The following is a 23,279-nucleotide window of genomic DNA, read 5'->3' on the forward strand; positions in this document are numbered from 1 at the left end:
GATCTGGTGCGATGCGTCAAGATGGCACCTAGATGTGATGCGACGATCCGGTGCGCTGCGACAAAAGAGCATCTTTGATGCAATGCTACAACCAGGATGCGATGCGTGCACTCCAGATGGTCGTGCAGCGCAATCGATGATTTTTGGAGCTGCGACAGGCCCTGCGACATGCTTCTCCAGTGATGAGACCTCTGCAGCGATGGCACGCTTCTTCGGTGATGCAACATGCTTTTTCGGCGATGCGGCATTGAACAGCTGCGGCGGCAGCACGCTTCTTCGTCAATGCAACGGCAACTGCTGCGGCGGTGACATGCTTCTCCTCGTTGCGTCGTGCTTCCAGCTCCCAGCGACACACAATCTCTCAGAGGGCCCAAACAACAGCAGGCCCCTCAATGCAGGTCAGAATTCATAGGAAGTAAATTCAGGGGAACCTGGTGATGAAGTCTATTTTTCCCTGAGACTTCAGACAGGAGGCAAGCTCAGTTCAAACCCTTGGAGATCTTCCTCAAGATGACAAAGCAAACAGCAAAGTCCTTTTTTCCTTTCCTTGGCAACAAGTAACCACTGCATGCCAACCCCAGACAGCAAACAGCACAGGGGAAGTAATCCTCCTTCATCTTCTCTGGTTTATTTTCCTTGGCAAAGGTTCCTCTTGATTTCCCAGAAGTGATTTAAAGTTCTAGGGTCTGGTTCCCCATTTTTATACACACAAATCCTTTGTCTCTGAAGGCAGAGAGTGTATATACCTAGTCCAAACCAGTTCTGGGTGCATTCTTCCAGTGCACAATTTCTTCCTTTGTGAGTGTGGGCCAGGGTCATCAGACGCACCACAGGAAGTGGAGCCAGCGTTGTGGAAGGCAGGCACAGCTCTATTCAGGTGCAGGTGCTACTCCTCCCACCACTCCCAATGCAGGTAGGTCTATTCAGCCTAGTGCTGACCCAACTTGTCTCCTGGAGCCAGCCCAGCCCCTGTCACTCACAAACCAGACATGCAATACACAACCTAGCAGAGGCAGGCTGAATGGTTAGGCAAGAAAATACCTACTTTCTAAAAGTGGTATTTTCAAACACAGAATGTTAGAACCAACTTCACTCAAAGATGTATTTTATCGTTCTGAGTTCAGGCATACTACATTTGTTTTTCTACCATGTTCCCATGCCAGTTAGGATTATAAGATGTTAAAATCTTTCACTTTCATTTTTACTTGTCAAGAACTCGGATCACACTACTTTTGAATACCTTGGAGCGGAACTTAGAGTCCCGGGGTCGCACTCAATCCGTCTACATAAATTTACCACCCCCGGGTGGCCCTCTTCTATTTTTAGAGGAACTGTGCAACTTCCTTACCCAATCCTCGCGTTCCAACTCTAAAAACTTCTGCCTAGGAGACTTGAACCTCCACTGGAACAAAACGGATGACCCCTCTGTTAACCTCCTCACTGATCTACTCGATATTAATGATCTGAAACAACTCTGCCATTCTCCGACTCACACCAAAGGGGCCACTCTGGACGCTATCATTACTTGCAATCACTTGGCCTCCCTTTCTAACATCGTCCCCATTGACTGGTCAGACCATCACCTCATCCTCTTCTTGATCACTAACACAATGCCACTCCCCCTCAAAACCAGGAAACTGACTAGAAACCTTCATATTATTCCTCCGGCAGAATTGGAGACCAAAGTCAAAGCACAACTGCAACTCACTCCTCTCTCCCAAAATGCAAATGACCTCACTGATCATTTGAACAAATCCATCATTGAGGTCCTCAACCAAATTGCCCCAGCAAAATTAATAACACAAAAAAACACCTCCTCCAAATCCTGGTTCAATGCTGACCTCAACAGGGAGAGACGTTCTGTTAGAATGATTGAACCTACTTGGAGGCAACACCCGTCCCCCACAAATCTGATCCTCCTAAGATCTGCTAGGTCTAAGTATAAAAAACACATTCTCAACGAAAAGGGATCCTTCTTCCCTTCACAACTGGATCGGTCCAAAAATAGACCCAGAGAATTGTACAGCATTGTTAAAAACCAAGCAGCCTCACCCCCCTTCTCAAGTTAACTGAGAAATCTGAAGAAATTGCTAACTTCCTCTCTGAAAAAATCACCAAAATGTATCAATCTTTCATCCTAACCTCCCTTCCTTTCAGCACCTTACCCCCTTTGACATTTCCCCAAAGATTTCCCCTTTTCTACTATTCCCCCTGATGCCTCTCTCCTCCCTCTCGTAATTTCCCCGTCTGAACACAACCCCACCTACTCCCTGCTAAAAAATAATACCTCCTGGCATAACTTCCACCCAGTTACCGAACGTGATGTCCTTAACATCATTACCAGACTTAAACCTTACTCTCACACCAGAGACCCTCTCCCTGCTAACCTTGTCCAAGATTTCAAACACATCTTTGCTTCCTATTGGATCACTATCATCAACTCCTCATTGGCAACGGGTTGTGTCCCTGTCTCCCTCCAACTTTGACAAATCACTCCCATCCTCAAGCCGATCCAACAACCTTAATAATCTCCGTCCTATCTCTAACCTCCCGCTTCTCTCTAAAGACCTTGAAAAATGATCCCTGCTTCAATTGGGCAAACACATTGACACTTTCAATCTGTTGGACTCAATACCATCAGGCTTTAGAAAGGGCTGAATTACTGAAACAGCCATGCTTCACGTAATTGACGACATTTATCAATCCCTTGACAAGGGTGAGTCCTCCCTTCTCATTCTCCTCGAACTTTCTGCTGCTTTCGATGCTGTGAACCACTCTGCCATTACTTAGCACTCTCAACGATCGTTTTGCCTTAATGACTCAGTCCTCAAATGGTTCTCCTCCTTTTTCCAACAAAGAACCCAACAAATTAAAATTCTCGACTGCCTTTCTAAACCTAGGCCTGTCCCCCAGGGATCTATACTTTCTCCCTCTCTTTTCAACCTCTTCATGGAACCTCTCACCCTCATTCTTAAGCAAGGGGGAATAAATTACCACCTCTATGCCGATGACACCCAAATCTACTGCAAGATTAAATCACGTTCTGATATCCTACACCTCAATGACACCCTGATTAAGATTCGATCTTGGTTCCATTTCAACCACCTCAAACTCAACCCTAAAAAAAACAAAATCATCCTCTTCTCGCCAAAAAACAACCAGGTTCCCATCCAAGCCTGGATCTCTGACCTTAAAGCACTCAGCTGTTCTCTCACCATTTCCAAGTTAGTTAAATCCCTTGGGATTAACATTGACCGGAACCTTAGTCTTATTTCTCACATAAAAAATGCAGCAAAGGGCTCTCTCTTCACGCTCCTTCATCTCAAGAAAATCAAACTCTTCATTCCTGCAGATGACTTTAAATTATTTGTCCAACCACTGGTCCTATCGAGAATCGACTATGGTAACACCATCCTTGTTGGAACACCTACAATCCACTTAGACCCAATCAAATCTGTTGTCAACCTTGCTGATAGGCTTATCACAGATTGCAAAGGGTTTGATCACATCTCCCCTGCCCTTAAATCCCTCAAATGGCTCCCCATTGAAGGCAGATCCACCTACAAGACCGCTTGCATCACGCATAAAGCCCTTCATCAAAACACCCCGTGGTACCTCTCGGACAAACTCCACAAAGCCGGCGGCTCTAGAGTGTTGAGGAGCACCGACACACTCGCTCTCATCCCCCCTCTGTTATATAAGAAATCCACACAATCATGCTCCTTCTCTGGAAATGTGCCTATCGTTTGGAATTCCTTTTCTATAGAATTACGCTGCAACCCCTCCTTCTACAGCTTAAAAGAAAACTGAAACTGCACCTGCTCAACAAATACTGGGGTCCTTGATCCCTACACCGGGCTCTATTCCAAATCCTGCTTCTCACTGTTTTGGGTTTCCCATATAAGTACCCTATTTTACTACCTTTCCCCTCTTATATCACTAAGTCCCCTATAGTCTCAGCCTTCGTCTCACTGGTTAGGGCTCCCCTTACCGATCACTTGACTTCCTCTCCCCCCTTCCTATAACTACCCTATTTAACTACCTTTACCCTCTCATATAACTGAATCCCCTTATAGCCCCAGCCTACACTTACCCAGTTCTTCCTCACCCTTCCCCTTCCATTATCTCCAGCCATTCCTGCTTCCTCCCCTCCTTCTTTAGCCTTTCCCAACCACACTTGCAGTATTACTCATGACTCGCTGTATTCTAATGTAAATCTTGATGTAATTAGCCCTGGTAAATATTTTTGTTTGTTTGTGTATGCTGCCTCATTATACAAATGTTATTTCACAATTTTCCCAAAAAAAAAACATGTAAAGCGCTCTGATACCCTCGGGTTCAGCCAGCAATATATAAAACCTTATAAATAAATAAATAAATAAATATATAAATATTCAAACTGCCTATTCTGTCCTATGGGAACAGGTATCCTTGCAGTAGTGAAACAGGAGATTGGCTGTAATTAACTACCAGGACATGCCACACACACCAGGGCATTGCCTACCTTTCACATAAAATGCACCATGCCCATGGGGGTACCTTGGGCTTACCGTAGGAGTGACTAACATGTAGAAAAGGGAAGGTTTAGCGACTGGCAAGTGTGTGCACTCGCCAAGTCGACATGGCAGTCCCTGACTGCACACAGGTTCTGCAATGGCAGACCTTAGACACACTTTACTGCTGCTTCTGTGGGTGGCACACGCAGTGCTGCAGGCCCACCAGCAGCATTTGATTTACAGGCCCAGGGCACACATGGTGCACTGTACTAGGGTCTGACAAGTAAATCAAATAAGCCAATCAAAGAGTCACTAATCCATTACAACAATTTACAATAGAGAGCATATGCACTTTAGCACTGATCAGCAGTGGTAAAGTGCCCAAAGTCATAAACCCACCAACAACAGGTCAGAATAAATACAGGAGGAAGGCAAAAAGTTCAGGGATGACCCTGCAAAAAGTTCCATGTCCAACAGCTTTGTATGCCATTACTGGTGCATGATGCTCGTGTGTGGGTAGCTTCCAGACGCCACATGAAAACCCAGCATATTTTGGGCTAAAGGGCTCACGGGGAACTCAAAATTACCCAGGGTCTGGCGTCCTGCTTGAGCCTTTAATGGCACAGCCATCTCTGTACTTTACACTGGGTATTTTAAGCCTGAACTAAGCTAAGGCCCTGCTGCCAGTGTGATACCTGTTTGTATATGAAGATATAGCATGCACTGCTGCTGACCATCTTATATCTGTGCAGGGTGTGAGGGGAACTTACACTGCTGCTAAATGCTGCACATTGTGTATGCATGCTTACACACAGGCTTGGACTGCTGTTGCAGATGTTGGCCATGTTCTGTGCATGTGAGGGAAGCTTGTATTGTTTCTGACTAGATTGGTAGGTGTTCTATGTGTGTGAGGGAAGCTTGCACTCCTGATTAGTGAGGACCTGCTTTGTGTGTGTAAATCTTGCTGCTATGTGTGTGGGTCAAACTTGCACTCATACACCCTTTACTTGTGTCAAATCTCAAATGGTGCTTATTTGTTGTATCTAAGGGAGGTATTAATTGGTGCTGCCCACTGCCACACTTGATGCATGTCTTTGAAGGAAGCTTGCAGTGGCCCTGCCGAACCCCAATTGTTCTACATCTTTGAAGCAAGCTTGCTTTGGCTGGCAACGCAGTACCTCACTTGTTCCTTGTCTTTAAAGGTAGCTTGCACTGGTCCTGCAGTGCAACGCTTGTTCTGTATCTTTGTAGAAAGCTTGCCCTGGCTGGCCCTGCAGTGCCACGCTTGTTCCATGTCTTTAAAGGAAGCTTGCAGTGACCCTGCAGTGTAAGACTTGTTCCATATCTTTGAAGGAAGCTTGCACTGGTCCTGCAGGGCAACGCTTGTTCCATGTCATTAAAGGAAGCTTGCAGTGGCCCTGCAGTGTAACACTTATTCCATATCTTTAAAGGAAGCTTGCACTGGCTGACCCTGCAGGACCACGCTTGTTCCATGTCATTAAAGGAAGCTTGCAGTGACCCTGCAGTGTAACACTTGTTCCATATCTTTAAAGGAAGCTTGCACTGGCTGACCCTGCAGGACCACGCTTGTTCCATGTCAATAAAGGAAGCTTGCAGTGGCCCTGCAGTGTAACACTTGTTCTGTATCTTTGAAGGAAGCTTGCACTGGCTGACCCTGCAGTGCCACGCTTGTTTCATGTCTTTAAAGTAAGCTTGCACTGATCCTGCAGTGCAACACGTGTTCCGTATCTTTGGAGGAAGCTTGAATTGGCTGACCCTGCAGGACCACGCTTGTTCCATGTCATTAAAGGAAGCTTGCAGTGACCCTGCAGTGTAACACTTATTCCATATCTTTAAAAGAAGCTTGCACTGGCTGACCCTGCACGACCACGCTTGTTCCATGTCATTAAAGGAAACTTGCAGTGGCCTTGCAGTGTAACCCTTATTCCATATCTTTAAAGGAAGCTTGCACTGGCTGACCCTGCAGGACCACGCTTGTTCCATGTCATTAAAGGAAGCTTGCAGTGACCCTGCAGTGTAACACTTATTCCGTATCTTTAAAGGAAGCTTGCACTGGCTGACCCTGCCGGACCACACTTGTTCCATGTCATTAAAGGAAGCTTGCAGTCGCCCTGCAGTGTAACACTTGTTCTGTATCTTTGAAGGAAGCTTGCACTGGCTGACCCTGCAGGCCCACGCTTGTTCCATGTCATTAAAGGAAGCTTGCAGTGGCCCTGCAGTGTAACACTTGTTCTGTATCTTTAAAGGAAGCTTTTAATGGCTGTCCATGCAGTTCCACGCTTGTTTCATGTCTTTAAAGTAAGCTTGCACTGATCCTGCAGTGCAACATGTGTTCCGTATTTTTGAAGGATGCTTGCACTGGCCCTGCAGTGTAACACTTATTCCGTTTCTCTGAGGGAAGGTTTTACTGGCTGACCCTGCAGTTCCACGCTTGTTTCATATCTTTAAAGTACGCTTGCACTGACTGACCCTGCAGTACCACTCTTGTTCCATGTCTTTAAAGGAAGCTTGCACGGGTTTCGAAGTGCAACACGTGTTCCGTATCTTTGAAGGAAGCTTGCACTGGCTGACCCTGCAGTACTACGCTTGTTCCAGGTCTTTAAAGGAAGCTTGCACGGGTTTCGAAGTGCAACACGTGTTCCGTATCTTTGAAGGAAGCTTGCACTGGCTGACCCTGCAGTACCACGCTTGTTCCATGTCTTTAAAGGAAGCTTGCACTGGCTGAGCCTGCAGTACCACGCTTGTTCCATGTCTTTAAAGGAAGCTTGCACTGGTCTTGAAGTGCAACACTTGTTCTGTATCTTTGAGGGAAGGTTTTACTGGCTGACCCTGCAGGACCACGCTTGTTTCATATCTTTAAAGTAAGCTTGCACTGGCTGACCTTGCAGTTCCACTCTTGTTCCATGTCTTTAAAGGAAGCTTGCACTGGTTTCGAAGCGCAACACGTGTTCCGTATCTTTGAAGGAAGCTTGCACTGGCTGACCCTGCAGTGCCACGCTTGTTCCATGTCATTAAAGGAAGCTTGCACTGGTCCTACAGTGCAACACTTATTCTGTATCTTTGAGGGAAGGTTTTACTTGCTGACCCTGCAGGACCACACTTGTTCCATGTCTTTAAAGGAAGCTTGCACTGGTCTTGAAGTGCAACACGTGTTCCGTATCTTTGAAGGAAGCTTGCACTGGCCCTTTTGCCAGGAAAGGAGTGACCAAGACACTCTTAAGACCTCTACCCCTTCCGCAGGCCTCAGTAATGTTTCATTCACTCTCAATTTTAGAATCTAAATATTTTCACTATTATTTACAGTAAAAACATTGTTGTTAATCATTTATCTTAGCCAGCTAACTACATTTGACAAAGAGAATAGCCCTGGCTGATTTTAGTTGAAAGTCAGTTGTGTTATGTATCTGAATGCAATTATAGAGAGCTCAGTGAGGGACCGAAATACTGGTCAGTTGCACGCATTGAAAATCACAGATATGTAGCTTACGTGTTTAAGCCACATCCTTTATTGCACAGGCCAGGCCCCCCTTAGATACCTTCCACCCCAGCCCCCACCCCACTTTCCCATATTTTATCATCCAACTTAAAACCCTGGTAAAAAGGGGTTTGACAAATTTCACAGTGAGGTGAAGCTAGTCAACCTTTTTTTTTTCAAAAACGTGCAAAGTTGTGAGGTATTAGACTTTGCATCGACCTGGTTTTAATTTAGCCTGCACAACTGTAGAACACCCCCAGACAAGTTTAAAGAGGAAACCATGTGCACTTTCTCCGAAGTGCCCGAACTTCATACCATCATACTCAAGAAGTCTTCTTTGGTCTGAAATATAGCGGCTTATAGTGCATATAGTGGGGTTTTGTGCATTGAGGGTTCGTCCATGTACCTACTTTAAGCATTTCTGGGATCTCACAGCCCTAGCCAGGTATTGTTGTTTAAAAGGTTCTTGTTTCCTGGCAAACACTGGTGTTAAAGAAGTCACCAGCCAATCTAGCCAGCATTTAAAGTCACATGGCTCGTCAGGGTAGAGACAGTCAGATTTTAAACCCAGACAAAGCACAGAGAAACCCCAATCACTGGCAGACTTCAGGAAGAGACTCAAGACCTGGCTTTTCGACTGAGCCCAGCAACCTAGCGCCTGGATACATACGCTCATGGGTGACTGATTAGCAGCGCTTTACAAATACTGATTGATAGATTGACAGAGAGAAACAGGTGAGGGCATGTGGTTATTATGAGCAGCAGGCAAAGGCCCAGACTCACTGTTAGGGATGCTTGCTTCCTCTGCTGTGTTTGATACAATCAGCTGCGAGACCGCTCTGATTGGACAGTGTGGCAGGGGTGAAGCAGAAGCCCATTGGTCGGTTCTCCTCTTTTTTGGATGTGAGGATACTCAGGCTCAGCAAGGAGGCTTCCTGGCGCCTGCGTCGGAAGTAGTGTTCGAGCACCACAGGGCTCTTCATTATCGCCCATACTGTGTTCCATCTACATGGAGGCGCTGCATGAGGCGCTGAGAGCGCGCAGTGTCGCATGTATGCGGATGATACCCAGCTGTTCTTTCAACTCAGCCTGGGAAACCAAGGTACCAGGCAGCCTCATTGAAGCTGTCAGGAAAGGGATGCTTCAAACTGGCCTGCCCTGAATGCTCAGAAGCAGTTGTGCTTCTCAAGCAAATTTCAGTAAAATGTACAGGACAAGAGCAGGGAAAGAGTTTCTGGTGTCCAAGAAGACCAGACTCTGAGATGTGCTTTTCATCAGCTGCTGTCAGTGGAAGAATTGGTTCTGGTACAGACATAGGTCACCTGCATGGGTCTGGATAATGCGCACACCTGCCCAGAGTCCACCATGGCAAGCTGGAGTCTTTTTGACCCCCAATTCAGCACATGACAGTCATGCATGTGCGCTGAGGCGTTTCTGTGACATGGAGTGAGACCCAGAGGATGGTTGGATGTGCACCCTAATAACAAGGCCCAAATAGGTTGAATCAGTATGGGGCTGCTTGTTTTCCCTTCTGGGAGGGGCCACACCTGGTATATCTAATGGACTGTTCCCACGAGGAGCCTGGTCAGTACTGATTTGCTGAGGCGGCCTCTGTCATCTAGAGGGGCAGACTGGGTGAAAAATGATACACTGGAATGCACCCCGGGAGCTCGCCAGAGCTGGCTTAGATTAATTCAAACATTCCATCCATCACCTTGTTGTTTGTAGCTCTGGTTGGATGGGCACACCATCTGCATCTTATTTTTGGATCGAGGAACTACTGTCACCTCACCGAGCTATAAAGAACGAACAGTGGTGGCAGCATGGTTATAGATGGCAGGTAGGCCATTATACCTCTTGCCTACCTGGGAGAGCAGCTTGGGAAACAACAGTTACAATGCATGCTTTTACTTCGCATGCCATTACAGTGAAAATGGCTTGTTGTAGTTGGTATAAGGTGTTGGATTTAGCTCCAACACATTCCATACTGTTTCTCAGACTGGAGTTGGAATAGTAAATTATACTATTCCAAACTCCAGCGTACCCCTGAAAGCAAGTCGGGGTAAAATATTGCATTGCAACGGCATGTAGGGTAAAAGTATGCGTTGTAACGTCATATAACTGAGTAGCTTACCAGCTTCTCCGATTTATGAAATTGTTTTTCCAGTCCAATGCAACTGGGTTGTTTGCCAATCCATGTGGCTCCTGGATGTTGTGAGCGTATGCAATACTTGAGTGTGTAATGTATGCATGCGTAGACCATGTAGCACGTGTGGCTGTGGCCACCCGGGTTCCATTTTGTTGTATAATTTATTCGTACCAAAGATGGGGAATTCGAGTGAGAGCCTCAGGCAGCAGATGTGAATGGCTGGGGTTCTTATAGAACTCTCAGGGCTTCATTGCAGAGATTCCAGTGAGTCACAGTTGGGTTCTTTACATAAATTGACAAGCAATGGTAAGCACACTGTTTATTTCCATTGCATGTCTTCAGAATTAGGATACTGCTAAACAAGTTAATGCAGATGTATTTTTATACTCACTGATTTTTTCCTTTAGATATCGCAAAACATCATGTTTGAATCGAGGATTTGAAAATTGCTACAACAGGATATACACTGTATGTATGAATCCCTTTAATGTTGCAGTGACATAAGGTGTGTATGTTTAGGTCCTGACGAAAGCCAGGGAGATTTGTCCTAGTGGCTGAAACATGTTGACCATTGAGACAGTGATTAACTTCTAACTGTTTCTTTTTCACCTGCACTTTGGTTTTAATTTGGAAGACTTATCAGAGTAAGCACCAAAGGATTATTTGCATTGCATATCTCTGTAGTTTATCCTATTTTAATTCACGTTTTTCATTTTTTTGCACTGCACTTACAAAAACACTTTGAAAATAAAAGAAAAAAATCATTTCTGCCTTTGCTTTCTCTTGTGAGAATCCACAAGAGGATAAAACTCAATCTCTCTGTCCCTCACTAATGATCAAGGGAAGGCGAGAGGGAGTTGCTTGGAATCCCTGATGATGACACTGGTCACATGAATGTGTAATGATGGGATACCAAATATCCTGAGGTGGTTCTTGCCCGCCTTTTCACATTATTCTTTTTTCCGGCACTTTCTTGTTTTCGCTCACTAATTCTAGACAGCACATAAAATGATAGGCGTCCTTAAACTTAATTTCCTAGGTACGCTGGTTATTAGACCACCGATTCTATTTGTTTTTGACATAGTATGGATTAGGGGGATTGAATCCTTGTTGGTCTTTAAAAACTTTCCCTCTGACATTTATATTGTAGTTTTTGTTCTTTACATATATACCATCTGCCATATAACAGAGTCTGCCTTTCTTGAAAGCCTTATTTAACCGTTCCATTGTCTTTCTAGTTTACACCATTAAGGAGTTTTTGTGAAATCTCCATCACCTTTTCCCCTCTTGTTCTTCCTCCGTTGGGTCGGCTCCCTGGTTTTCTTTGGACTTGGCCCTCGTAACTTTTGGACTGGAACTCGTGTGCGCCCCGCCAGTTTGGGACCCTCTCCTGTTGTTGTTCTTGCCCTGGGTGCATCTTGCCATGTTGAGATGGTTTCCATCGATGCCCACGACCCGGGTCTGCTATTTTGTTGATTCTTGTCCTTTCCTTTGGTCCCTTGGATTCCATCCTGCTGACCTTCAGACATTTCACTTACGCTGGAGTGCCTTATCTCTTTCTCCCCCTCAGGTTCCCCTCTCTCCCCTCACCAATCTCAACCTCCAACTCTTCTCCCCCACATACCGCTCCCTACCCTTTTTTTAAATATTTTTTTTATTTCTCTTTTCACTTTGTAAATATGTGATATATACTTGTCCAAGCCGAATCGCTGGTAAAATGGAATCCTGAGAAAATCTACTTTTTGTATATATATGTATATAGAGATAACTCTAACCACTAGTATATGTAGTAGACCTTTGTACTCACTACCATTCGTACGTGATTCTTAGAGTCCATCCATTTGTATCTCTTCCTTGAGTGTCTTTACAACTTGTACATTTGCATTTTTTCTATTTGTATCTCTTCCCTGTGTGACTTTACAACTTGTACATTAGCATTTTTTTCTCCATTTTGTATCTTTTATTTAACTCATGTAATCCTAAATCCTTATGTATCGCAACTGGTTCTTTTGTAAAGCGCTCTGACACCTTCGGGTAATGTTCGCGCTATAGAAAATCGCTTTAAATAAATGAATGGAAAAATAAGTAAATAAAATGATTGGCAGCCAGACCTTCTCGTCTGAGGACCCAGACAGAGCTACAGCTCCTTCAAACCTTTTAAAAAAGGATTGAGGCTGGAATGCAGGAAGACAACATGCAATGGCAAAGCCAATGGATCTGGGGTTCACTTTGAGTCCTGAATAAACCTTTAAAGAAATGGCTGCTGGTTTGAAAACAAAACAAAAAGCGATTGCTTTCTGAGTACAGTGCATTTATGAGATAGATTCATCAGTAAGTAAGGATTCAATATACTTTTGCCATGTAAAATAGTCCCTCATGCATTGTCACGAAAGCACTCCATAAAAGCTGCAAAAATACTCCAAACAGCCAATAGCATGAGGTGAGAGGGTCATGCTTGTCTGGGTGGAGTCCAAACCCACTTTATGTCTATTTTAAAGAATTGGTAACAATAAGCCAAGCCAGACCTAAATATCATTAGACTTGAGCTGATGCATATAGCAATCTGTTTGTTCCAAAGGGCCAGGTTGCATACAATTAGTAATCCACTTGCCTGCCCTTCCTTTTTCAGCACCAACAGCTTCTGAAAATGAAGAGTGGGGAAGAGTGGGGAAGAGGTGTGGCACCGCGGCCAGGGTGACAGACGCTGGGATCTGGGGCTCACGGTTCGATCACCGGTGGCAGGTCAGCCCAGCACCATGTGACTCTGGGCAATAGCTTGCTTAATCTTCCCGATGGCCCCAGCGCCGAGATGCCTTCGGGTAACTGTTCGCGCTTTACAGATACTGGATTAACATTTATGTACTGATTCACACTGACGTGTCCTTCTAAGCTGTGGTCAGCGAATGGTCCTCTGCTGTTTATATGTTACATTCTTTGAGAGATCTATTAATCTACTGAGCTATAGCAGTGTGAGGTGAGGTTAACGCATCTAAATTACACCCATGATCTTTACACTGCTCTTCCCCAGATTTTATTACGCAAGCCACAGATGACTTTATGAGCCGGTATGGCACGATCAATACATAGCTGGTTTCTGGGGTAGCATAGCATATTTCACATCAGCTACTGTGCAGCTCCGCCAACTGAGTGCTTACCTTCAAGTTAGTCTCCTAAGGGAATGGCGTCCAACATAGAGAACGACCTTTACAACGCGGTTGTTACACTGCGATAGCTTTACAACGCAGTAATTACATCGCAAGTCATTACAACGACCTGCGCTGGATGGCGCTATACACTAAGGAATAGTATGATTTACTATTCCAACACCTTCCCTACTGTTACGTAGGCTGGAGTTGGAATAGACAATCATACTATTCCTAAGTCCAGCGCCTCTAGGGCACGTTGTTGTAACAAACGCGATGTAAAATACTGCGTTGTGAATGTATGCAATGTAACGTCATACATTAATTCAACGTAGATCCAAGGAACCTTCAAGATAACCTCTGAATCTAAACGAGTCCATTTAGATTCATTATATGTATATTCATCTTCCTATAGGGAAACTGGAGAAAAGTAGGAATAGGCCAGGAAGTACAAATGCCAAAGATCGTCAGTGGATAAGGTAGATTGGGACCTTGGAATATTTTGATGCTGACAGCAATGGGGCGCGAGTCAGATACACCAAACAGGATTTTCCTTGGGAAACTTTAGTCATTTGAGCCTCATCCACCACAGGAGTGCACTTCCGAAGCTGTCCAGGACTTCAGGGAAGACACTTAGAGACTCAAAGGGTGCCAGACAGAAGCCAAACAGCAGGGTACAATCCAGGTCCAGTTGCTACAGGCCAGCTGGGGAGTTTCAGGAAAAGGCCTCTTTTAGCTTGTTGTTTCCCCATCCTTTGAACAGGAGGTCAACCTTATGACCCTTGGAGTCCATTTGTTTGTCCTGGGTACAAGAGGGAGGAGGTCCAGTTCTTCAGGCAGCGGCAGCCAGCACAGGTAAACACTGTGGACGGTGGGGCTGGATGGGGGCAGGGCGGGACGAGGTGTGAGGGGGCTTAATTTGACAGACGACGAAATAGGTACAACTAAATAAATAAATGACACCTAATTCGTTGTCTGTCTGCGGCCCCCAGCTCCACCCTGCACTGCCCCACCGCGTTTTCCTGTGCCAGCCGTCCCAGTCTTCAGGGCTCCTCTGAGGTCACAGGCAGCCAGTCCAGTCCTCTTCTGTTCTTCCTCAGGTCTAGGGGGCATATTACCAAGCATAAGCGATAATTATCACTATGCTTGGTTAGCAGCAATAATTTTATCGCCGTGCTTCGCCGATTTTTATCGCTTAGGAGCCTTGCTATTATCAAGGTTTATCTCCTAAGCGATAAAAATCGGCCGAAATGCATGAATATCGCTGAAAAGTCAGCGATCTTCATGCATTACCGAGCTAATGCTCTTAGCCATGTTATCCACCTACCATTGGATAACATGGCTAAGAACTGCTCAGGGCAGGTGTTAGCTTTTGTAGATATTCGCGCTTAGCGCGAATATTTCCAAAAGTTGGTAATCGGAGATAGCGATGTTAGCAACTGTTTTCAGTGGCTAACATCTTGGCATGCCCACTTTGCATGTCATTAGCAATAATTATCGCTGACATGCAAAGTGGGCCCCTAAATGCCCGCTATCACCTACAAGCTGTCGCTAACTGGTGTTAGCGACAGCTTAGTAATAGGGCGATGAAATTATCGCCGCATTAGCGGGAAAAAGTCCCGCTAATGCGGCGATAATGGCCCTTGCTAATATGCCCCCAGGAGTGTTCTGAAGTGGGTGCTTGGGGGTGCCACATTTTTTCTGGGCATGAGCTAGTGAGTGGGAATGACTCCTAGGCACACCCTAACCACGAGGGTAAATGTTCCCGGTGCCAATTCTACCCACTTTGGACATTTTCAAGAAATGCAAACGTTTTCTGCCACACTAAACTTGGACTCTGAGGGCTGGATTTGTGGGTGGAGTATACTATGGTAATCGCAGTGTCCTCCCACATCTAACGCTAAAATCCATTGGGGGTCAACTACTATACTAGGCCTGGGCTGAGTTTGGGGAGCTAAGCTAAGTGGAACTCCGCGGAGTGACGAAAAAACTCCATCATGCTACGTGGTGTTCTGTTAGCGTCTGACTACGTTACCTTTTTTCGTTCGCGCTGATTGTTAGCGCCAGGTGTTTGTCCCACGCTGTAAAATCAGCGCGAGCGACATCATGCGCAGCGCAAGAGAGCACTGCTTCTTTCTACTGCTGAGTAGAAGTTCTACTCGAGCGGCAGCTTCCTCAACGCGAACGGAAGGTTACTCAAAGCGACCAGTAACGACCATCCCCCACCCTCAGCGTTGATGAATCTTGCTGGAAAGTGGTCTAGTGCTGGATTTTACTCATTCGCGCTCACCAACTTACCATTGGAGAGCAAGGAAAAAACTCCACTCCGCATAGCTGAGCTTTTAGTAACTGTGCGAGCTCAGTAGAGTGCGAAAAACTCCACAAACTCCGCGAATGGAGTGTAGTTCACCACCCAGGACTACACTGAACCCACAATAAATGCACTGGCAGAAGTCTGGTAGAATAAAAGTAGGACGTTGCAGCAACCAGACAGTGTACGCATAAGAAACGTTTTGGCATGCTCTTTTCTGAGCTTCAAGTGTGCCCGAAAGTGTTACATGTTAACCCAGCAGGCGTGTCAGCTAGGCTTTGACACTCAAACAGGATTTGACACTGCAACATCAAAAAGGATGCTCACAGCCCCCACGTTCCATATTCTGGGAGATTGAGAGGAGTCATCTCTGCCAATTCAAGTCGGTCTATTGTTTGTTCCTGTGAAGCATTTCACAACTTTTTGACACCTATTCAAATGCTAATCCCTGGCAGGGAGAAGTTTGAAAGCAAATTCAAATTAGCCTCCAGGAACTTCAGGCTGGGAATCTGTACTTTTCTAAAAGTTACTTTTCGGTGGCCAAGATGGCGACCGGGTATAACGTGTTCTGTCTGTCTGTCTCACTCCTGTCCTCCCGCCACAAAGCCAGCATACAATTCAATAGTGCAACCTGCCCCATATCAGCGGGGAACATTAGCATGAACCTCTATAGGACTCTGCGAGAGGTGTCGGTGCTGGAGTTCTGACTTACACCGCCAGGCTGTTAAGTGCTGTCCCGGGGAAGGAGCGACCGGAAAAGATGTAAGGTAGGACCTTACCAGCATGATCACTTGGATGTAGCCCGGGGATGACAAGAGGCCGCCGGGGAGCTAGCAAAGGCCAGAGTGGACCTGGTTTGGAGGAAGACTGCCTTGACATCCCTTGGGCCAGGTCTGCAGTCAAGAGTGACACCAATTTCGACGTCCGGGACACAGACTTCTAAGCAGACACATGCCTGGCCCCCTAAGGCACCGATTGACCAGCCAGGGGCCCCAAAAGCAACAAAGGAGACCCGCGCAGCGTCACCTAAGCCGAGGAGAGCGTGGGAGAGGATAGCCTATGGGTGTGGCCCACCTTGCCAGTAGGCTGGTGGCCCAGAGGGAGCGGAATGCTTGGAACAGAGAGTGCCTGGTGAGGGAAAACACAGCTTCCGGAGGGGGGCACGGGCCGAGGTTGCCCACAACATTGCTGCCACTTGGCCCGGTGAGGAAGAGAGGCGGCCTGAGAGCTCGCGGAGGCCAGGGCAGAGCTTGCGCGGAAGGTAGTAATTTGGCTTCGTACAAGTCGCTTGCATCTTGCACTTCGGATTAGAATTGGATTAATACCAAAGACCAACCCCAAAAGATTTGTCTGCCTTGAGAAAGCCCTGGCCTGTTGGCCCCTGGGCGAAACACGTGGCGGCTGTTTCTCTGTCTCTGCACATGTCTTTAAATAAAGAAGAAAAGAACACCACAAACAAGTGCTCAATCTCTCATTATATATGACGTCCAGTACTAATCTTGGGGATTCATTTACCCCTGAAATCTAAACCTAAAAGAGCACAAATCCAATCACATAGCTCAATACTGTGATTCAGGTGGTATCTGGGTGAAACCACCGTTTTGGTTTGTGTCACAACCCTTATAGGGTCCTGATCTATTGTGTGTGAACCCTGGTAACACCCACCAATTATAACAACTACCCTCAGAGCAGGCATGCGCAGGGACCTCCATGATGGACCCTGGGTTCGGGCCACATTCAAAAGCAACACCAATATTGACTCCCGGGATGCGGACGTCCGAACAAAGGTGAGCCTAGCTCCTTAGAGTGGCAATCAAACTGCCAGGGGGTCCTAAAGGCCAGAAAATAGGGTTGTGTAGTGTCACCTAGGCCTGCTGTGAGAGGGAACGGTCGGACTTGGACAGCGGGCCTGTCCCGCTGGGTACCTGGACAGTGGTTAATTTGTAGAATAAAAAGTTCTGGGGCTCTCCTCAGGATGCAGCGCTAACAGGACACATGTGCTGGTGCAAACTGCCTCCTAACTAGAGCCCCGGCACTTATTAACCTGAAGAGGACTTGTACTAATGGGTAGAGCTGCCGATTTCTGAGCTGGGGAACCCGGTTCCAGTCTTGATGTGGCTCAACATCCTGTGAGTCTGGGGAAAATCGTGCATTATAAATGAGTGTGTCTTTAACTGGTGCTATAAGCACAGGTGCTGAGGATTAGGTGCCGGTGCTGAGCACCGGAAAGCACCGCCTCAAATTAAGCACTGTACCTGGCTCAAGTAGAGCAGATTACAAGGAGCGGAGAATGCCTGGCGAGGCGAAATACAGCTTCCAGTGCGGGGCATGGGCTGGAGGTGTCCACAACACCTTTCGACGAGCAAGCAAGGGAGGCGGAGACCGGCCTCCGAAGCAGAGAAAGTCTATATGAAGAGCTTGTGAGTCTGAGAGGACAGATTCAAGGGTGTGCTGCCTGGACCCTGGGAAGTTGGAAGGGACCTGTATAGTGTGAAGGGCACTTCCTCATAGCATACCTCAGAATTTAATCAACGTCCGCCCAACAATCGGAAAAAAGAGCCTAATGAGGCAGTTTCACACAAAGTAATACGATAAGGGGCCTGGGGACACTTAGGAATAGGCCCCTGTGTGTGGGAGCTCCACGGGTGAGACATATTAGGAGGACACTGAAGGGGGATAAAAGCCGTAGCCACTGTGACGGCGCCTGATTTCTGCCTCTTAGCTACACTGCAGGAGCCCACTCTACAGGAATTCTACAACTCTGATATAGGAAATTGGCTATCCCAATACATATCTAGGAGGAACTTTAACATTCTCACTGTGGTTCCATGAACCTATTTTAGTCATGTCTACATTGGGGGGGGAGGAGGACAGGAACTTAAAGGACATACTGACTAAGCTCCCGGCGGCAATTGGAGGAGAAGGATGAGTATCACCTACCATGCACATGGGGCAGGAACCGGATACGGCTGAAGAGCCGGTCACGCGCTCTTTCTTAGAAACCTTATTTAACACGCTTCAAGAAGATTTGCAGAGTCTGAAAGGGGAGTTCTCGAAGGAGATGAAAGATTTGGCAAGATGTGGATGCGGTGGGGGAACAAGTGGCAAGTATCGAGGACCACGAGCTGGCACGCAACGAAGAGGTGGAACAGCTCCAGCAGGAGGTCATCGGGCTACTGGCCCACCAGATCGACCTCCAGGCACATGCAGAGGATTTGGATAACCGCTCTCGGAGAAACATTATCCGTATTAAAGGAGTACGGCCCAAGGAAGAAGGCTCAGACATCTCTCTCTACTTACAAGGTCTCTTCAGAGCCATTCTGGAGGCCCCTCAAGAATTGGAAATCAAAATAGACCGTGCACATAGGTTGGGCCTTCAGAGAGGCTCGCCTGCTCCCCGGCCGGACATTCTGGCTTATCTTCCAGACTTTCAGGTAAAAGAACTAATTTAAAAAAAAGTTAGGGATAAACAGCCTCTTACCTACCAGAGTCACTCAATTACTCTTTACCAAGACCTAGCCATGATCACTTTACAGAAAAGGAGAGACTTCAAGCCAGCTAAAGCGCACTTGCGTAACCTTGGAATCGCATACTCATGGGGGCATCCCTTTACCCTGATCTTTAGATGGGAGGGCAGACTCCACCAACTTAGATCATTGCAGGAAATGTGCTGTGTCCTGGGCATGGACCAGGAACAACAGGAGGTACCGGATAGAGGTGTTGCTACAGCTCCCCGGGACCGGTGGCGGCGGGTTCAAGGGGGCTGATCCAAGGAATACAAGGCGAAGCCGGACCCAGAGACAATGGCACAGGAGAGACAAGCAATACTGGAGACATTGTCCAATCTGAAAGTCTCCAAAGATGGGACTTGAAGCTCAGGGGGCTGATAAGTGCACAGAGCTTGACTTTGTGGGTGGCAGGGGGAGTTTTTGGGAGTGAGGAAGGCGCTTTTTGGCCACAGTGTGCTCCCATCTACCCTGTTTACCAGAGACGCGTGGTTTCGACCTGCGGGTCTCTGACTAAAGAGGGTTTCTTATTTTTTACAGTTGGGGTTAGGTAGGGTTTGGGTGGGAACTGGTATGCACAGAAAAGGGTCAACATAGGTAACACTCGCTCAAAACAGGGGGGGTATGAAAGTCCACAAAGAGAGGGGGAGAGGGGAAATAGTGGTTCATCAACAGCTCAGCATAGCCACACATAATCCCTTTTAACGTGTCACACACACACTGAACGCCCTCACTCTCAACGTGAAAGGCCTTAACAATCCCATCAAGAGTATGGCCATCCTTTTATATTTAGAAAGTTCTGAAGCAAATATCTGCCTCCTCCAGGAGACCCATCTCTTACCTAAAGATTGGCACCGCCTACGGTCGCGAGCCTTCCCCCAACAATTCTTCTCTTCTACCCCAGATAAGAAAGCAGGAGTTACCATCCTGATTACTAAACACTTCAGAAGGGAGGTGACAGACAGAATAGCGGAAATAAAAGGTAGATTACTAGCTTATGCATTTCAGGTAGGGGGTGATTCTATTGTGATAGGGTCGACTTACGCACCTAATTTGGGGGCAGGAACACTTCCTGAAGGCAGCCTTATCAGATACCATAAGTACACATATGACACTGGTGGGCAGTGACCTGAATATAGTCATGGATGCAGCTAAAGACAGACAGGGTGGGTGTTCCACCCAGGTTGGAGAGTTGTCATTGGAAGGGGGTAAATAGCTACAGAACATGGGGCTAGTGAACCTATGGAGAGAAGCGCATCCCCACGCGTCGCAATATTCATTATTCTCTCATGCTCATAAAACCTACGCACGTCTTGTAAACAGATGGTGAACAGGGTGGTGGGAGATGTGGAAATAGAACCAGCGGCACTCTTTGACCACGACGCGGCGACTATCACCTTACAGTTGCCAACACAACAGAAACACCGCGGGAATTGGAGTCTGAGAGACGGCTTGCTCCACAATCGAATAGTGGCTCAACAACTCACTAAAAGTATCCAAGATTATATAGATATGAATGATTCCCCAGATATTTCCATTACTACTCCATGTGGAGCATTGAAGGCGGCGGTGAGCGGGGAGCTAATAGCGATATCCGCAGCGGACAATAAAACGCGTAAAGAAAAGAGGGAACAACTGACAGCACAGGTTAAAGAACTTGAGAGATTACATAGTCGTACCGGAGCGCCTAGAGTCTGGTGCCAGTTGAGAGCATCAAGAGCGCAATTAGCGGGACTGGATCTGGATAGAGCTGAACACGCAACGTTGTGCTTAAAACATTCCTATTACAATGGGGGAGATAAGACCGGACTCTTGCTGGCAGGTAAACTTAGAGCCTGATGACAACAAACAAAGATCCAGTCTCTAAAGGGGCGCAGTGGGGAGGAACCTACAGAGGACGAAGACATAGCACAAACATTCTTGGATTTTTATGCAGACCTGTATAAGGGGGAGGCCCCAGTAAATCACCTCAGAACATCATACTTAGATGCAATTGGCTTGTCCAAAATAACCACCAACCTGGCTAACTCCCTGGATGCCCCTATATGAATCGAAGAAGGTATTTCGGTGATATCACGCCTTAAGCCTCTCAAGTCGTCAGGCCCGGATGTTTTTTCAGCAGCTTTCTACAAGTCGTTTTGCCAACTCTTAGCCTCTATCCTGACAAGACTATTTGACTCCTTTGGGGGTCCGGGATCACTTCCCCTTAGACATGTTGACGCCGGCGATCGTGGCCCAACCCAAGCCAGGGAAAGACACAAAATGATGCAGTTCCTACCTCCCTGTATCCCTTCTCAATGTGGACTTAAAGTTCTTCACCAGTATTCTGGCTACAAGATTAGGCCACTGATGCCAGCTTTCATAGAGCTAGATCAAGCGGGATTCAATCAGAATAGCCAGAGCAGCGACAATACCAAACGGATCCTGCATTTAATTGATAAGACCCCTCACACAAACCTAGACGCACTCTTATTGACAGTCGATGCTGAGAAGGCGTTTGATCGAGTGGATTGGAGCTATTTAGAACGAACGCTGTCTCACTTTGGCATGGGAGATCGATTTTGCTCCCCCACAGCTACAGTTAGGGTTAATGGTGTCTCCTCTTGGCCCTTCTCCATTCAGCGGGGGACCAGACAGGGGTGTCCTTTGACACCCCTTCTGTATGCCCTTTGCATTTAACTACTAGCTCAACGAATTCGCGATAACCTAGACATTAAAGGCATCTCATTTGGAGGGGAAAAATCATTCAATTCGCTTATATTCCTATGACATATTAGCATCACTCGAGAATACAGAGAGGTCCCTCCCAGTTTTTCTAGAGGAGCTGGAGACTTTTGGCCGGGCCTCCGGTTTCCGAGTCAATGTCAGCAAATCCCAGGCCCACAGCCTATCCAGGACTCTCGAGAGCCAGCCGGCAGTGGGAAATCGTTTACCAGTGACCCACTTGGCTGAGTCTATTCTGTATCTGGGGATTGAGTTGGCCTTAACAAATAGGCCAATGGTCATGTTAAACTATGCCAAACTGTCTCAACAGATTAGAGAGCCCTTAACTAACTGTAGACATCACCAAATGTCGCTCATGGGGCACACTGAAACCATCAAAATGTTAATTCTACCTAATGCTTTAGATTTATTTCAAACGTTGCCTGTCTCCCCTCCTAGGGGTGCTCTTACCTCACTACAAAAAGACATACTGAACTTTGTGTGAGCGGAAACTAGAGAGGGGGATCCCAAATTTAATTGATTATTTTCGAGCGGCTCAGATGCAAAATCTGGTGGATTGGAGCAGAGACAAGTCAGGAAAACGCTGACTATTTCAAGATAGGGTGATAGCAAGGCTACCCTTGTGGAAGGTGCCTTTCTTAAAGAAATCAGATGGGCAGCAGAGTCTTCAGAAGTCAGCCATTACAAAATCTGTGATGGAGGTTTGGGATGTGGTGGTGATCCAGTGGTTCAACAACAACCGATACTCCACTACCATATACTCACCTGGGCCTATAAACTCCCAGTACGTAAAACCGATGGGGTCAAGTTTATAATTTTCACAATGTTCAAGAATAGTTATTTGTAACTCCTAAGTAACCTTTCACTGATCAAAAAGTTCTTTCCTCTGATCAATTAAACTAGTTGATGGTAAAAATGACATAAATTAACTATACTTGTATTTCAATGTAAATACCCAGAGACTCAAGAAAGTTTTAACTCTTTATCTAAATTAAAGCATGTGAACCATTCCAAAGTACAGTGCAGTCACCTTCATTCATAGGAGAGAAAATTCAATTCATTAGACACCAAGCATATACTTCATTCTCGTACAATGATCAGTGCTCAGAAAGGGAGAGAATAGAGAGAAAAGTATATCAATAAAAAATAACGAGAAATTTATAATTACCAAGGATGGTATGAAAGACCAACCCGAGATTCTTCCGCGATCTTCTGATCTAACCCAATTAAGTTAGGACAGAAAGTTCTGCTTTAGGCTCTGTATTCGGTTCAGCATCTCACAGCATCTCTCCCAGAATTTGTCATCTGCATCTCTTGTTCTGCAGCATTCGGCAAGACCCCATCTGAAGGCATTCAGTTCTCTCAGCAAATCATCATCTGACTAACTAACTATAGCTATCTTATTTATACCTTTCGTTCTGCATGTTCCACCTATTAATGTTTCAATATCGTAA

Source organism: Lissotriton vulgaris, chromosome 12 (assembly GCF_964263255.1).
Source record: "Lissotriton vulgaris chromosome 12, aLisVul1.2, whole genome shotgun sequence".
Lineage (NCBI taxonomy): Eukaryota > Metazoa > Chordata > Amphibia > Caudata > Salamandridae > Lissotriton > Lissotriton vulgaris.